The following is a 13845-nucleotide window of genomic DNA, read 5'->3' on the forward strand; positions in this document are numbered from 1 at the left end:
ATCATATAATTCAGTGGTCCCCAATCCCCGGTCCGTGGATCAAACGGTACCGGGCCGCCCAAGAAACATTAAATTATTTCCATTTTATCTACTGTATTTCTCTCGGGTTTGTGCGACTTTCAATGGACGAGAGGTTAACCGGGAGCTGAGAGACGTCACCTAAAACCGTGAGTTAAAATGTTAAATCACTTTATATTCATTTTTTGGTGTAACTGTATTTTATTTTGAAGGCATGTTTAAATACAATTATTAAATCAAAACAATCTAAAATATAAACAATCAACGTCCCCCTTTCAGCGGGCCGCGGTAAAATTATCAAACGTTGACCTGTCCGCGGCGATAAAAAGGTTGGGGACCGCTGATATAATTGTTAACACAAAGCGAGGAGTTTCATTCCCTAAAATACTTCATAATAATAATAATAATAAAGATAGTTAAAGATAAATTTTGTTTATAGATGAAATATATTTACTTACATTCATTTTTATTATTAAATTTTGGACTTGATTTCTTACTTTTCAACTATAACTCGAGACGTATTTCTTATCTTATTCTTAACTTGAATAACTAAAGATACGTCAAGTGGGAAATTACGTTCCACAAATCAAAATATTTGTATAAATAAACCTAGAAACATTATTGTTTTGTTAATTATTTTTTTAAAAAAGTAATAATTATTATTTTTAAACACAAATTAAAATAAAAATTACAATTTTATGCAAAATAGCCATCGAGTAGTAAGTCGGATGCAAAAAAAAGATTGTTTAATAACACTCGATTTTCTTTATTAACTTTTACACGAGTTACTCACATCACCGGTTATTGCAAGAAATTCTTGAACCGCGAGTGTCACCTACTCGGTAGTGACACGTACAGTACTGTACTTCTTTTTCAATATGGCGGCAAGAAAAGTCGATTTTAAGGAAGAAACGAAGAAAGTTTTGTTAATAATTTACGACCGCTGCACGTTATAAGATTTAATCCTTTTTTTAATAAATGTTCTGCCAATATTAATATAATAAATTTCGTTTAAATGGTGTAAATCATGGGTGGGCGACCCTTCGCACGTAAAAAGCCAACGACTTTTTTCTGACACTGGCCTTAAAACAAACATCCGGCATCTTTGCTGAATTGTATATTATTTTAACTTAATAGAATACAGTTTTATCAAGTAGAACGATACGAAATGAAAATGCAACAAAGAAACAAAACGTTATCAACTGTTTTAGTAATAACGAACATCCTATAATGAAACGAACATCCTATTTCCAAGAAATCAAGATTTAGAAGTTTCATACCATTCAGTTGTTGCATCATTTGCCAGACAGCCAGCAGCATTCAAAATGAACATAACTAGCGCATAGTACCGCTGCAAGGCCGCGGGATCTATTGCAGGAACTCCATTCATTCGACTTATCATTAATTAAAGTAATCTTCACTTTTCGCATGAAGCATCGATTGCATTCATCATTAATTCTCGAAATTATAACTTCATATCTAATTTGAAAGAGAGAAAATTTGACGTCAATCGAGACGATGATAAACTTTCTAAATACATTTGGGAACTGTTGTTTTAGCTGTGAAATAACTGTATTGCACCATCTGTCCTCCGCATTAATTCATTTTTATATATTATTAATAGCAAATATTATTATAGAGGAGAAAAAACGGCATGCACACGCGAAATTAGGTCTCAGCTTATCGCTGTGAGCAATCTGGAATCGGGTCCAATCCCGGATTTATATTCTCGTAATTTATCATTGATGGAACATTTCTCATTTACCATTTTCATTTCTCGTCCGTACTTACACTATTTCGGCTCAAGCTAACCAGCAGAGAGTAATTTAAACCCGCCATTTATAGCCTTAATTTGCTGGTACTTCTAGTAAATTAATCAAATAAAATCAAACATTGCAGCTTCTTTGCTGTCTAATGATTTTTGGACTCTGAAAGTAGAGGTAAAATGCTTCTTGAGGCTTGTCTTAATATCAAAAAGTTAACCATTATGAATTATAACAGTTATTTGGTTGGAAAAAGTGATTATATATTATACTAATTTAGATAATTAAACTGTTAAAATGGCCGATGGCCGAGCGGCTAAGGGAACAGCCTATCACTCTGGGGAACCCGGAAACTCTCCCTATTGTGAGCCTGGCTGAACCTATAATGGGCTTGCTAAAAAGGTCGTCTTAGTGCTCACATAGCGGAAAGAATTAAAATGGACCCATAATGAGGGCGACCAAATGGTGAGAGATGGGCCCGACATGGCCGGATGGCCGAGCGGTCAAGGTGGCAGCCTTGACTGCTCGGTCATCCGGCTGATCCCGAGATCGAATCTGAACGGGTCGAATAATTCCCAGGAATTTTTCGGGGGGTGGTCCGTTCGGATATGTCGGGCCCCGTCCCTCACCACCCGGTCACCCCATTGTGGGCCTGGCCGAACCCATAATGGGCCTTCTAAAAGAGGCCCTCTTAGTGCCTACAGGGCGGAAAGAGTTAAAAAAAACCGATGGTCCCGACATATCCGGGGCGGTCACTTCCCTAAAAGATCCTGGGGGTTTTCGACCGCTTGAATTCGATCTCGGGTCCCCCAGAGCGGCAGAGTCTTTGTCGCTTCGTCCATCCGACAGGCAGCTTAATGGATTGGATAAGAGAAATTCTGATGACCTTTTATTTAGTTTTGTTGTTCTTTCGATTGGTATCTACGCTAAAACAATTTTTTAACTAATAATAATTAATTATTCAAAGATAATTGACATACTATAGAAGTTACGTAGGGGAGACCAAGATGGGGTGAAATAGAGGTGAGTTGAAACTATGACAATATTTCTATCTATCTCATTGATTTTATATGGAGTGTGCAACCTTCCCGGCTATAATACTCCGAAAGAGCGATGGCGGTAGCATCCGATAATCCGGCCGAAGCTTTTAACTGCTTGGCCTTACGTAAGAGTGGAGAAATACTGTCTTCCGGGTGGTCTTTAAAGGGTAACTGGCCCCTATTCGGGCGTTACAGACATAGAGAAAACCCGGAAAACTCCACATGGCCAGCCCGTCCTGACAAGGCACGAACCCACGACCGAACTTCTTATGTCTGTGCTGTTTAGAACCATTTCCAAACATCAGATCTAACAGTGCATTGAGTGCAAAGGTTAGTCTCATGAAGATTGTGAATAGTCTTAGAATAAGTTTACTAATTGGATTTAATTTTTAGTGTCTTAACTGTTCCATAATTATTTAATTTCGTAATTTAATTTAATTTGATACCAAAGAAGTGCCTTAAATATTTTTGCCAATACTTGATTAAATAAAAATTAATCAATGCTCATATTCAAGTGTATCTTGAATAAGCATCGTCCTAAACATTTATAACATTCTGTTTCAACTTACCTCGATGCTAAGAGGTTGAAACAGTTGCAATCCTTTTAAAATGAATATTTCATGGATTACTTGTTTTGTTTAACTATTTTATATTTAACAGTAAGTAAACAAAGGAGTAAGATTTCTATATAAAAAAAATGTAATTGTTAACGGTTTATTTAATGAAATTATGATCGATAATGTAAATTGTTTCAACTTGGGTCTCTCCTATATTTTTAGCGATAATAGTGGCTACTAATTTGTAATTTAACTGTTGAAAATTATAAATTGGATTTTGCTGCTTATGTTTTATTTTTGCTTTAATTTTATACTTTTTTTAATCATTGTCACAAAACTTCTAACATGGAAAAATTGCTAGAAAAAAATCGTAAACGTAATGAAAATCATTAGACTCTAGAAAACGTGACTCATTAATATAATGATTAATACATTATGGCTCACATCTAATCTATCTAATCTATTTTTTTTTAAATCAACTCAGTATATTAGAATTAGAAAAATCTGTATGCTTGACGAAAATTTAAAAAATTCGAGAATAATAATATACCATGAAAAAATAAACTACAAATACAATACAAAAAGAACAAGAAAATAAATAATTGAAGGAGGACTCGCTAATTGTCCAGTTCAAATTTCATTGTAATAGCTTCCTTCGCCACGTGGTCACTAAGAAGGCAGATTCCCGTGCCCGTCGTGTGTTCCCTCATTCCCAGCCGCTCCCATTATGGGCTGATTGGGTAGTGAGGGATTGGGGCTCGACGAAACCGGAATTGGAAAAATAAGTTTAAATTTGAGATGAAAGTCTACAAAAGGAGTCTGTATCCACTTTACATATAAGTGCCGAAATGCTACGAGTTTTATTATTATTATTATTAAAGACCGTACACAGGGCGGTGGAGATCTTGTACATTAGATTTGCTCGTTTGCTTTATTTTTTTAACAAATGAAATATGTAGAATGCTTCTTTATTAATAAAAAAAAAATTTCTATCGTATTATAATTGAAAATTATAAGGCTTCCTAATGGTCTCCTTAACCTCCCGTTCGTGTACTGGAAAAGTCGAACTAGAGCCTTTACCAGCTTTTTATATTTATATTCGAAATTAAATTTAAAATTAAAATAAATTACGCCAGATTGTAATCGGTGGTAAGATGAACGGATCGAAAATTTACATAAGAAATGAAAATGAAATTAATTTTTTTTTCAAATATTATTGGATGCAGTTTTCTTTAGAAAAAGCATTACTTGAGTGCCTAAGGCCGAGAAGACACGCGTAAAATACAGAATTATTACATTTAAATTTCAACAGAATATTTTTACGGGTTAATGTTATCCTAGATATCGAAGATGGTGGAGTTCCGGTAATCTCGAATAAGATTTCCAAGTGACGTTTTGATAGAGGAAGCTGTGATATATTACGTTCAGTGTTACCAACCGTGGCGACTTGTCGCCACAATAGCGACTTTTAGAGGGACGTAGCGACGTAGCGGCGACTGCAAACAAATCAGCCAAAAATGGCGACTTTTGAAATTTTTTATTTTTGAGAAATATAAATTTATTTTTATAGTTTTCAAATTTACAGACTTTTCTCTACTTTATAGCGCTCTCTGGCAACGACTAATATTATTACGATAGACAAAACTGTAATTCTAGATTTTTCTACAGTGTGCAGAGCTAAACATCTGTAAAAGTAATATTTTGTAACAAAAATAAATCTGCCCGGGAAATTTTTCAAATTGCTAAATTGAAAACGTGGTAACTCCCGAATAAAATCTTAGTCCCGAGGTTATAAAAGGCGTGCAGTCATTCTTATAAAAGTTTATAAAAATATTGTAAAAAATATTAAAATGTACGCGAAAACGAATATAACATGTTTAACGATATAAAGTAATTTGCATTATAACGATAAATAATATGTTATAAAATAAGATTAATATAAAAATGATAAACGAAAAGAAGTCGGAAAAAGTGTAAAAAACATTTCATTCAACAATACAATAATATTTAATTTATATAAAAAATATACATTATATACAAAACAACAAAGATTTTATAAACATAACGGACTGACATTCGATATCACTCTTAAATGAAAATGAACTCAACCGAGCGGGAAGGGAGTAAACAATTTGTAAAACGAAACCACTAAAATAACTTTTTGTTTGGCCGACTTCGTGTTTAAAGAGTTAATAAAACATATTCAGTGTTACTTCAGTTCAAATGGATAAACCCGGTAAAAAATCAACGTTATTGACATTTTTAACCAAAAACGTTAGTTCAGAACCGCAACCTGGTCCTAGCAGTGCAAAAGATGATACAGTAAAAGAGAAAAATGACACTTCATCGGACGAGGAACTTAGTCAACAGACTAAAAAGGCTAAATTGGAAACTTCTGAACAGGCAACAAGCAAATACAGAAAGCAGAAATTCACGAAAAAGTGGATGGAAGACGCAGTTTTCTAAATGGCTAGCAGAATCAGATGGTAAATGTAAATGTAAATTTCGTAATGTAATTCTAAATTCAAAAAAAAATCTGGTTTAGTGAAACATTGTAAAAGTAATAAGCACCACGAAATGCATCCGCTATTGCTCAAAGCGCAGATATTTCTCAGTCATTTTTTAAATCTAAATCTTCGAAAAAGGTTATTGCAGAATTACGATACTTTTTATTAGTTGCTTCACATAATTTCAGTTTCCGATCTATCGATCACATTGTCGAAGTTGGTAAAATTTGTTTCGATGATTCTGACGCAGCAAAACAAATGAAATTAAAACATACAAAGTGTACGAGTTTAATTGAAAACGTTTTTGATGCCACTATAAGAGAAAATTTAAAAAATAATTTGCAAAATAAAAAATTATCCGTTCTGTTAGACGAAAGCACAGATATTTCCAATCAACGTTTACTATGTATTATTGTCAAATATATTTTTAATAATCAGGTAAAAACAAATTTTTTAGATATTATCCGTGTTGATTCTAATAGTGGTACAGCAAAAGGCTTATATTCTTTATTTAAAATAGTTTTGCAAGCGTATCAGATAAACGAAAGTCAAATAGTAGGATATTGTTCAGACAATGCAAATGTAATGATGTGAGACAAAGAATCTTTTAAAACCTATTTGTTAGCCAATAATAATAATGTAATAATAAATACCTGCGTTTGTCACAGTGCACACCTAGTAGCTGTTAGTGCTGCTGATGAGATACCATCTAATATTGAAAATTTACTGCAAAGTTTATATACATATTTTTCTCGAAGTCCAAAGCGACAATCAATACTGTTTGAATTCCAAGATTATATGAAAAAGTCACAGCTTAAGATAATAAGTTCCAGCAAAACACGGTGGTTAACATTATCAAAATGTGTAGATCGTATAATAGATCAATGGGATGTATTATTTGAAGTTTCTCGAGTCGCAGAATTTGAAGAAAAAAATCAACAATGTCAGTTTATTTTTAATCAAATGCAGAATCCGTATGTTAAAGCTTATCTATTATTTTTAAATATATATTACCTTTATTCAATGAGTTTAATGCCTTCTTCCAATCCGAAAAGTCTTTAATATCTCATCTTTACATAGAAAGTGTTCGTTTTATTAAACTATTAGCCTCTAATTTTATAAAACCAAAAGTATTATCGGCTTATGATGATAATATTGAAACTCTTAATGTATATAATCCACATAATCTATTGCCTATCGAAAAAATTAATGTTGGGGTAACCACGAGAGTACTGATTAATGATTTAAGTAAAACTGACAACGAATTATTTATTTTGAAATGTCTAAAGTTTTACCAAAAAGCAGTTAGTGAGGCGTTTAAAAAGAAACCTTTTTTTTATAAAAATTTAGATTGTTTGAATAAAAACAATATTTTTAATGCCAATAAAATATGCAATTTAAAACCAATTACTGAAATTATGAAAATTGACATTAATGTGGACACACTTGAAAATGTATACAAAAAAATTAAACTTTATTTAAAATTTGATGAAGCCGCTGATAATACTTGTGATTTATGGACCCAAATAGCAGAAATTAAAAATTTCAACGACGAGTATTTGTTTAAAAACATTGTACAGGTGGCACAAAGTGCCTTGATTATTCCGCATGAAAACGCTGATGTGGAACGTGTATTTTCAATGTTGGCTGACATTAAAACCAAAAAAAGAAATCGTCTTGGAGTTAATTTAACTTCGGCATTGTTAAGAATTAAAATTGAGTTACATAATACAAATTCGTGTTGTACTAATTACGAAATTACTCAAGAGCATTTTTAAAAAATCAACAAAACTATGTATTCGTTTAAAATAAGAGAGGCTGACATTGACAAACAGTCGTCGGAAGACGAAAGCGACTCTGATTGAAGTCTGTTTTAAAACTTATATAACAAAAATGAAAAAACGAGAAAAATAATATGTATTATAATTATATATCGTTCGTGTTGTTAACAATTCAATTATTTTTTAATTGTTTTTTAACACAACTATTATGTGTACAACTTTTCTTGTATTGTATCAATAAATTTGTTTTGTAATAAAGCCTTTTGACGACTAGCGACAAAGTAGCGACTTTTTAAAATATCTGTGGCGAAATCAGCGACTTTTATTTTAAAATGTAGCGACATTTATTTACGAAAAGTTGGTAACACTGATTACGTTGTAATATGCAAATTTTTAAGAACAAAGGTAACTAGTGAGGTGATATCGTTGATTTAACGTATTAATTGTGTTAAAGATTTATCGGATTAAGTTAATATTAATTTAAACTATTGTAATTCTAATTTAATTATTTGATAATTATAACATTAATTTAGTAGGAATTTGCTGATATTAATTTGTTAAAAATGAGTGATATTGATATTAGGTTAATGTTACCTTAGGTAGCCAAGATGGCGGCTCGTCTCTGATTCCAGCAAGGAAACAGTGGGACGCACGTTCTAACCTAACCTAACCTAACCTATTCTAATAATTTGGTTGCTAATAATTATGGTCATTTATTAGAATAGGTTAGGTTAGGTTAGAACGTGCGTCCCACTGTTTCCTTGCTGGAATCAGAGACGAGCCGCCATCTTGGCTACCTAAGGTAACATTAACCTGATAGGAATTCTGAAGAATTTTGGGTCGGATGCACCTCCCATAATTTTTATCAACTACTAGAATTGTACCAATTTGAGTATTTGGAAATAGGTTTGTATCCCAGAATTGACAAAGGATTTAAATTCGCAGTACGTTTAGGATTACAGCATACTGATGATGTATGCAAGAAATGTTCAAAAGCTTGCAAATTAGTAGATCGAAATGATGATAGAAATTCATGTGTGATGAGTTGTCAAAAATGCTGGAATAATAGTTCAGCCTTTGCTGGAATATTTAAAGGTAAATGTGGTAAAATTTCTTGGACTAAAATATTGTCGATTATATGGCATTATCTGGGATTGGAATGATCTTCAACTACCTCAGCTATTGCTGCAAGTATTTCTAACAAGGCTGCAGTTGACTGGTCTAACCATATACGTTTTGTGATGCTAGTTGCTTTGCATAATATGACATCATTTAAAATTGAAGGTCCGAATAAAACCGTAGAAATAGACGAAACAGTTATATGTAAACGTAAATACGAAAAAGGCCGTAAACTAAAAAGTGCAAAATGGGTGGTAGGCGGAACATGTCGAGAAGATAAAAGTTGTTTTATATGTCAAGTAAACGGTAGATCTGAAGTAACTCTTAATTGGATTATTTATAAATTTGTAAATTCTGGCAGTGTAGTATTGACTGATGAATGGAAAGGTTACAACCACATAGACGACTTGGAAGGAGTAGAAATAGAACACAGGACAGTTAATCATTCCGAAAATTTTGTGAACCGAAAACAGGCACTCATACTCGAAATATCGAAAGATTATGGGGATATTTGAAAAACAAAAAAAAAAAAAACAAAATTGCCAAAGCATTACACAGAAGACCTATCAGACTCGTACATGTATTCTTTTATGTATAAAAAATACCTGAATTGGCCATCAAAAAGACTTGGTGAAAGGTTTTACATTTTTGTGAAACATTTAAGTAAGATATTTCCTGATTCTGGAAAAGTACCTTTATGGAAGGAACCTGAGTCTGTGCCCGCTGCTCCAGTAACTAAAAATAATAAGAAAGAAAAAAAGGCAAGATACCTGAGAAACCAAATAAAAATAAGAAAAAAAAGAACGTCAATTTGTAATGTGGAGTTTCCTCCGGTAGAAACCAAACGCCGGAAACGAGAAACTGATGCACAATAATGTAAGTAAAATTATTGTTTCATATTTATCTTTTTAATATCCTAAATTATAAAATCGATGTTTTGTAACTAATACATCGCGGTCACTATTTTTGGTAATTCCGCATTCATAAATGGCAGTCAAAATGGCGACCGGAAGCTCCGCCATCTTCGATACCTAGGGTAACATTAACCTTTTTACGTTTTCAGAAAGCAAGAAGCAAAAAAATATTCTGAAATTGTTACCAAAATAGAACTGAAATGTGAAAAATGAATTGAACAACAAGAGAAATTTTTCACCGTGACATTAATTTTAGTGACGTGGTCGAATCTCGATTGCTCGAAAGTAGTTTATCGGGAACCATTACAATGCTTAAATCCAAATTTTAATTTTAAAATGTTTACATATTTCACTACGTTATTCGACATTAAGTTAATGATTATCATAATTCTTAGATTATCGTGTCATTAAATCGCACGTCGTCTTACAGACGTTTTACGAGTTCAACAATACCTAATATAACATTACATGACGAAATTATTTCCTAAAATTTTTCCGTGTTTTCTTCACGTATCTAATACCTAAATAGGGGCAGTTTCCCATAAAAGTCCTCTCAGACACGTGGCATATCTTCCATGTATTGCGTTGCCTTATTCCATCAATCAATTAAATTCAATATTTATATAATATAATTATTGCAAAATTTGAAAAAATAAAAAGAATTAAAATCTTTATTCATTTTCACGGAAGGTCAGTTCGATCCTCAGTAAGATATGAAATTGAATAAAGGAGATTTTACATTATAGCGATTTGTCTTCAAAATTTTAGTCTAAACTGCTTTTTAAATGTTTTTCTTAAGTATAAAATTATTTTAAAATTATAATTAAAGTTAAAATACGTATTGTTAATTTCATTTTACGATATAAAAAAAAAATCAAATAACTGAAAATAAGCTTCGTAGCTGCAAGCGATTGAATCTTCTTTGAGATATAAATCTGTGGCGATGGCATACTTTATTGATAATGTTACCAATCCATTTAATCTATCTTGCTTCATTGATTTTTTCTTTCTTTCTTTCTTTCTTTTTTTTTTTTTTTTAACGTTCCACCTTTCGTTGATCATCGGTATTGGCAATGTTACAAAATTTTCATTTTTAAAAAAGATTTTGCACACGACGCAGTTATATTATTTGAATATAGAAAATTCCAATCTTTTTATTGAAAAACTTTACAAATAACTTTGATAATGTTTTATTTCATCGTGTAATTCGATACGAGAGATATTGTTCCAGATGCAATCAGTAAAAAACATTATTAAATCGAAGAAAATTGTATTCGATTCATGGCTACATTTTAAAAAAAAATCTTTGTGTCTTGTGAGCACCAGGAGATCCTTTTCCATATTTATCGTGGGTTCGAAGCACGGACGATCCATGAAAATTTCCTGTGGAGTTGCTCGCCCGGATTTCATTCTAGGTACCCAGGACCATAGTCTGACTCCTTAACCGGCAATCAAATTCATCCTTACTGAAACAGATCACCATTCTTTATACGGTAATCAGTTCAAACTAGAGTAAACGGTACAGTTATTGGCCATTTCGAATTTAAACTTCTAAGAGTTTTACGAAAACTGTTCTTGAAATATTGCGTGGCACTATTAATACAAGTTTCTGCTGTTAACGGGTAACGAAAAAGTCAACATACTTTTATACCGTTGCGTATGGCCAATAACTACACAATTTTGCATTTTTGTAAAAAAAAAAAAAAAAAAAGGCGCATTTTAGATTGCATTATATTTTTTGTTTACGGCAACGTGATGCGTGAGCGATCTGCCGAAGGGTAATGCTTCCAGGGAACTTTCTATGGGTAAATGGATCCTACTTAGGTGTTACAAATGTGAAGAAACCCGAAAAACTCCACGTGGCCAGCCCGTTGGCCAGGTGCCAATTCACTAGTTGTCAGTGGTTTTATCCACTCGGCCTCTGGTAGACAATATTTTGGATTAGACGATTGGCGTTTGTAATTTCTAGATATTGGCAGTAGAAAGTCTATTAAAAAATCGAATTCATCAGTAGTATAATATATCCCGATCTAATATTTCTCGTTATGTCATAGAATTCTTTTAAAAATTTCCTTAAGTGGTCAATACCGTTTACCCTAACTTTTAACGATTGAATTGCATTATGTAAAGTAGATTTATTAAAATGCTATAGAGAGGAAAAAAACGCATAATTTTATATATTAAAAAATGAAAATGTATACTTAATGATGAAAAAGCATACAGATGTTTTCTTCTCTTTTCATAAAGAAAGAAAGGGGGAAAAAAAAACTTCAGAAATGGGCGATGTCGATCTTTCCTTAGGCGTAACTCATTTTTATATTTAAAAAGGTTAGACTTTTGTATTTTTAAAATTAAATTTAATTAAATCCGTAAAAAAATAATAATATATTATTTTTAAAGAATAATTGGATCTCGAAATGAATTTTTTTCCTTAACAAAATATAATTAAGTCGCCTAAATTTAGAATTTTAATATGTCAAATTTCTTTTCAGCTATACTAAAATATTGATTAGTAAAATATTTTATATAAATTAATATTTCATATTTTATTCAAAACAAAACGTCAAATCTACATGGAGATAATTCATTTTTTCAACAATTTATAGTTTCAAGTAATGAAGACAAAAGAAAATATTTCTATTTATTGGAAATGTTGTATAGCTTTGTATATTTTTACTATTTTATTCTTGATTTATGAAAATATCAAAGTTTATGATTTTTTTTCTATCTCTTAAGACTTAATTTTCAACAATGAAAAGTGCCAAGCAGTTGCCGAGTGAATAATACCGCTGAACAGGGTATTATCCACCAGTGTTAAGGTCGTGGATTTGTGCCTGATTAACAGGCTGTCTTCGTGGAGTTTTCTGGGTTTCCTTCGTAAATAGGGGCCATTTTCCGATTGAAAGTCCTCCCGATGCGCTCATCCCCTTGGTAGATCTACCACATGTTGCTTTATCCCGTCAATCCAAAAAGTTATATAATTAATTTTTCCATATTTATTACACATTTTTAACACTTAAAACTATGAATTACTGTAACAATTTAATATAAAAAGTTCAGATAATACGTCACGAATAAATCTGTAATTCGATGACTTAACTATAATATTCGATATTATTATCAATTTCATTTTTACTTTGTCGCAAATGTTTGAATTGGGATTTGTGACGATATATCAATACAATGGATTGCGAGACTGACACCCCAATTTTACATTTGTCCGTTATTAGTATTCGAGGCATTAAAAGCGGACTACTACTCACTTGTATTGCCGTCATATAAGGCTAATATCATTGCTGTCACCAATAGAATAATAAATAATTGTTTGCTCGCAGACTTGTTACACAAATTTAGCAATTATGAATCGTTATTAATATGATTTTTAAAATTTACTATTAAAGTTGTTTTAGAAAGGAAAAACTATGGGAAATTTTTTCATTAAAACAAAAATTAAATGGGATGCAAATCTAATATTAACTTAAGCTATTAAATAACATTAAAATTCTAGTTTAAATAATAATAAAATTTAAATATCACAGTAAATTTCATAACTAAATTAGTTTTTTTTTTTTTTTTGAATAAATTAACGATAAGACCTAAATGCAATAATCAGCTGCCTATATTCTATTTAAAAAGTATTTAGAGCTGTGCCGTGCAGACCTATATATCGTGAATAAATTTATAAATTAATGTATATTTAATAATAAATTAAATTTAATTAAATAATAATAATTTATCTAATTCAATTTCCATGTCATAAAAAATATAGTTTTGGATATACTGTACAGGACATATACAGGTGTAGACAAAAAACATTTTATATATTGCTTTCGCTACGTATAGGGTATATGTAACAGAAACAATATATAGCCTAGTGGGTTATTCGATAGCATAATCACTATGTATCCCCCATTTCACTTTTCGTAAGGCCAAATCCTATGAAAGATAGCACAGTTTAAATTACCAAGTTTAAAGGCGTCTCAAAATTAGCACAAAACATTTTGTGTCCAGTTAAAATACTCAAAGGGAAAGCAGCTAGATACGGTCAAAAATGATGGGAGACACTGTGAGACTTTAGGCTTGAGGCTTCTCTGCATGGGCATAACAGTGGCCGAGTGGATAAAAGCACTGATCATTGGTAGTAGT

At 31.8% G+C, this 13845-nt stretch overlaps 2 protein-coding genes and 1 pseudogene across 4 annotated transcripts in view; 2 read left to right on the plus strand and 1 right to left on the minus strand.

Moving 5' to 3' along the window:
• LOC136989067 (glycosyltransferase family 92 protein F13G3.3-like) overlaps positions 1 to 13845 on the minus strand; it is a 31669-nt gene that overhangs the window by 14352 nt on the left and 3472 nt on the right. The window contains exon 2 of one of the 2 annotated variants that reach the window (XR_010882854.1): positions 10597 to 11165. The exons of the other annotated variant lie outside the window; for it this stretch is intronic. The gene's annotated coding sequence lies outside the window, so the exon portion shown is untranslated. Of the gene's footprint in view, positions 1 to 10596; positions 11166 to 13845 lie in introns of those variants that run through there. 2 annotated transcript variants of the gene reach the window in all.
• LOC136989044 (lysosomal alpha-glucosidase-like) overlaps positions 1 to 13845 on the plus strand; it is a 40824-nt gene that overhangs the window by 6437 nt on the left and 20542 nt on the right. Inside the window, exon 1 of one of the 2 annotated variants that reach the window (XM_067287113.1) lies at positions 11947 to 12027. The exons of the other annotated variant lie outside the window; for it this stretch is intronic. The gene's annotated coding sequence lies outside the window, so the exon portion shown is untranslated. Of the gene's footprint in view, positions 1 to 11946; positions 12028 to 13845 lie in introns of those variants that run through there. 2 annotated transcript variants of the gene reach the window in all.
• On the plus strand, positions 6411 to 7688 carry LOC136988956 (uncharacterized; annotated as a pseudogene).

Source organism: Centruroides vittatus, unplaced genomic scaffold (genome assembly GCF_030686945.1).
Source record: "Centruroides vittatus isolate TY-2023 unplaced genomic scaffold, ASM3068694v2 scaffold_435, whole genome shotgun sequence".
Taxonomy (NCBI): domain Eukaryota; kingdom Metazoa; phylum Arthropoda; class Arachnida; order Scorpiones; family Buthidae; genus Centruroides; species Centruroides vittatus.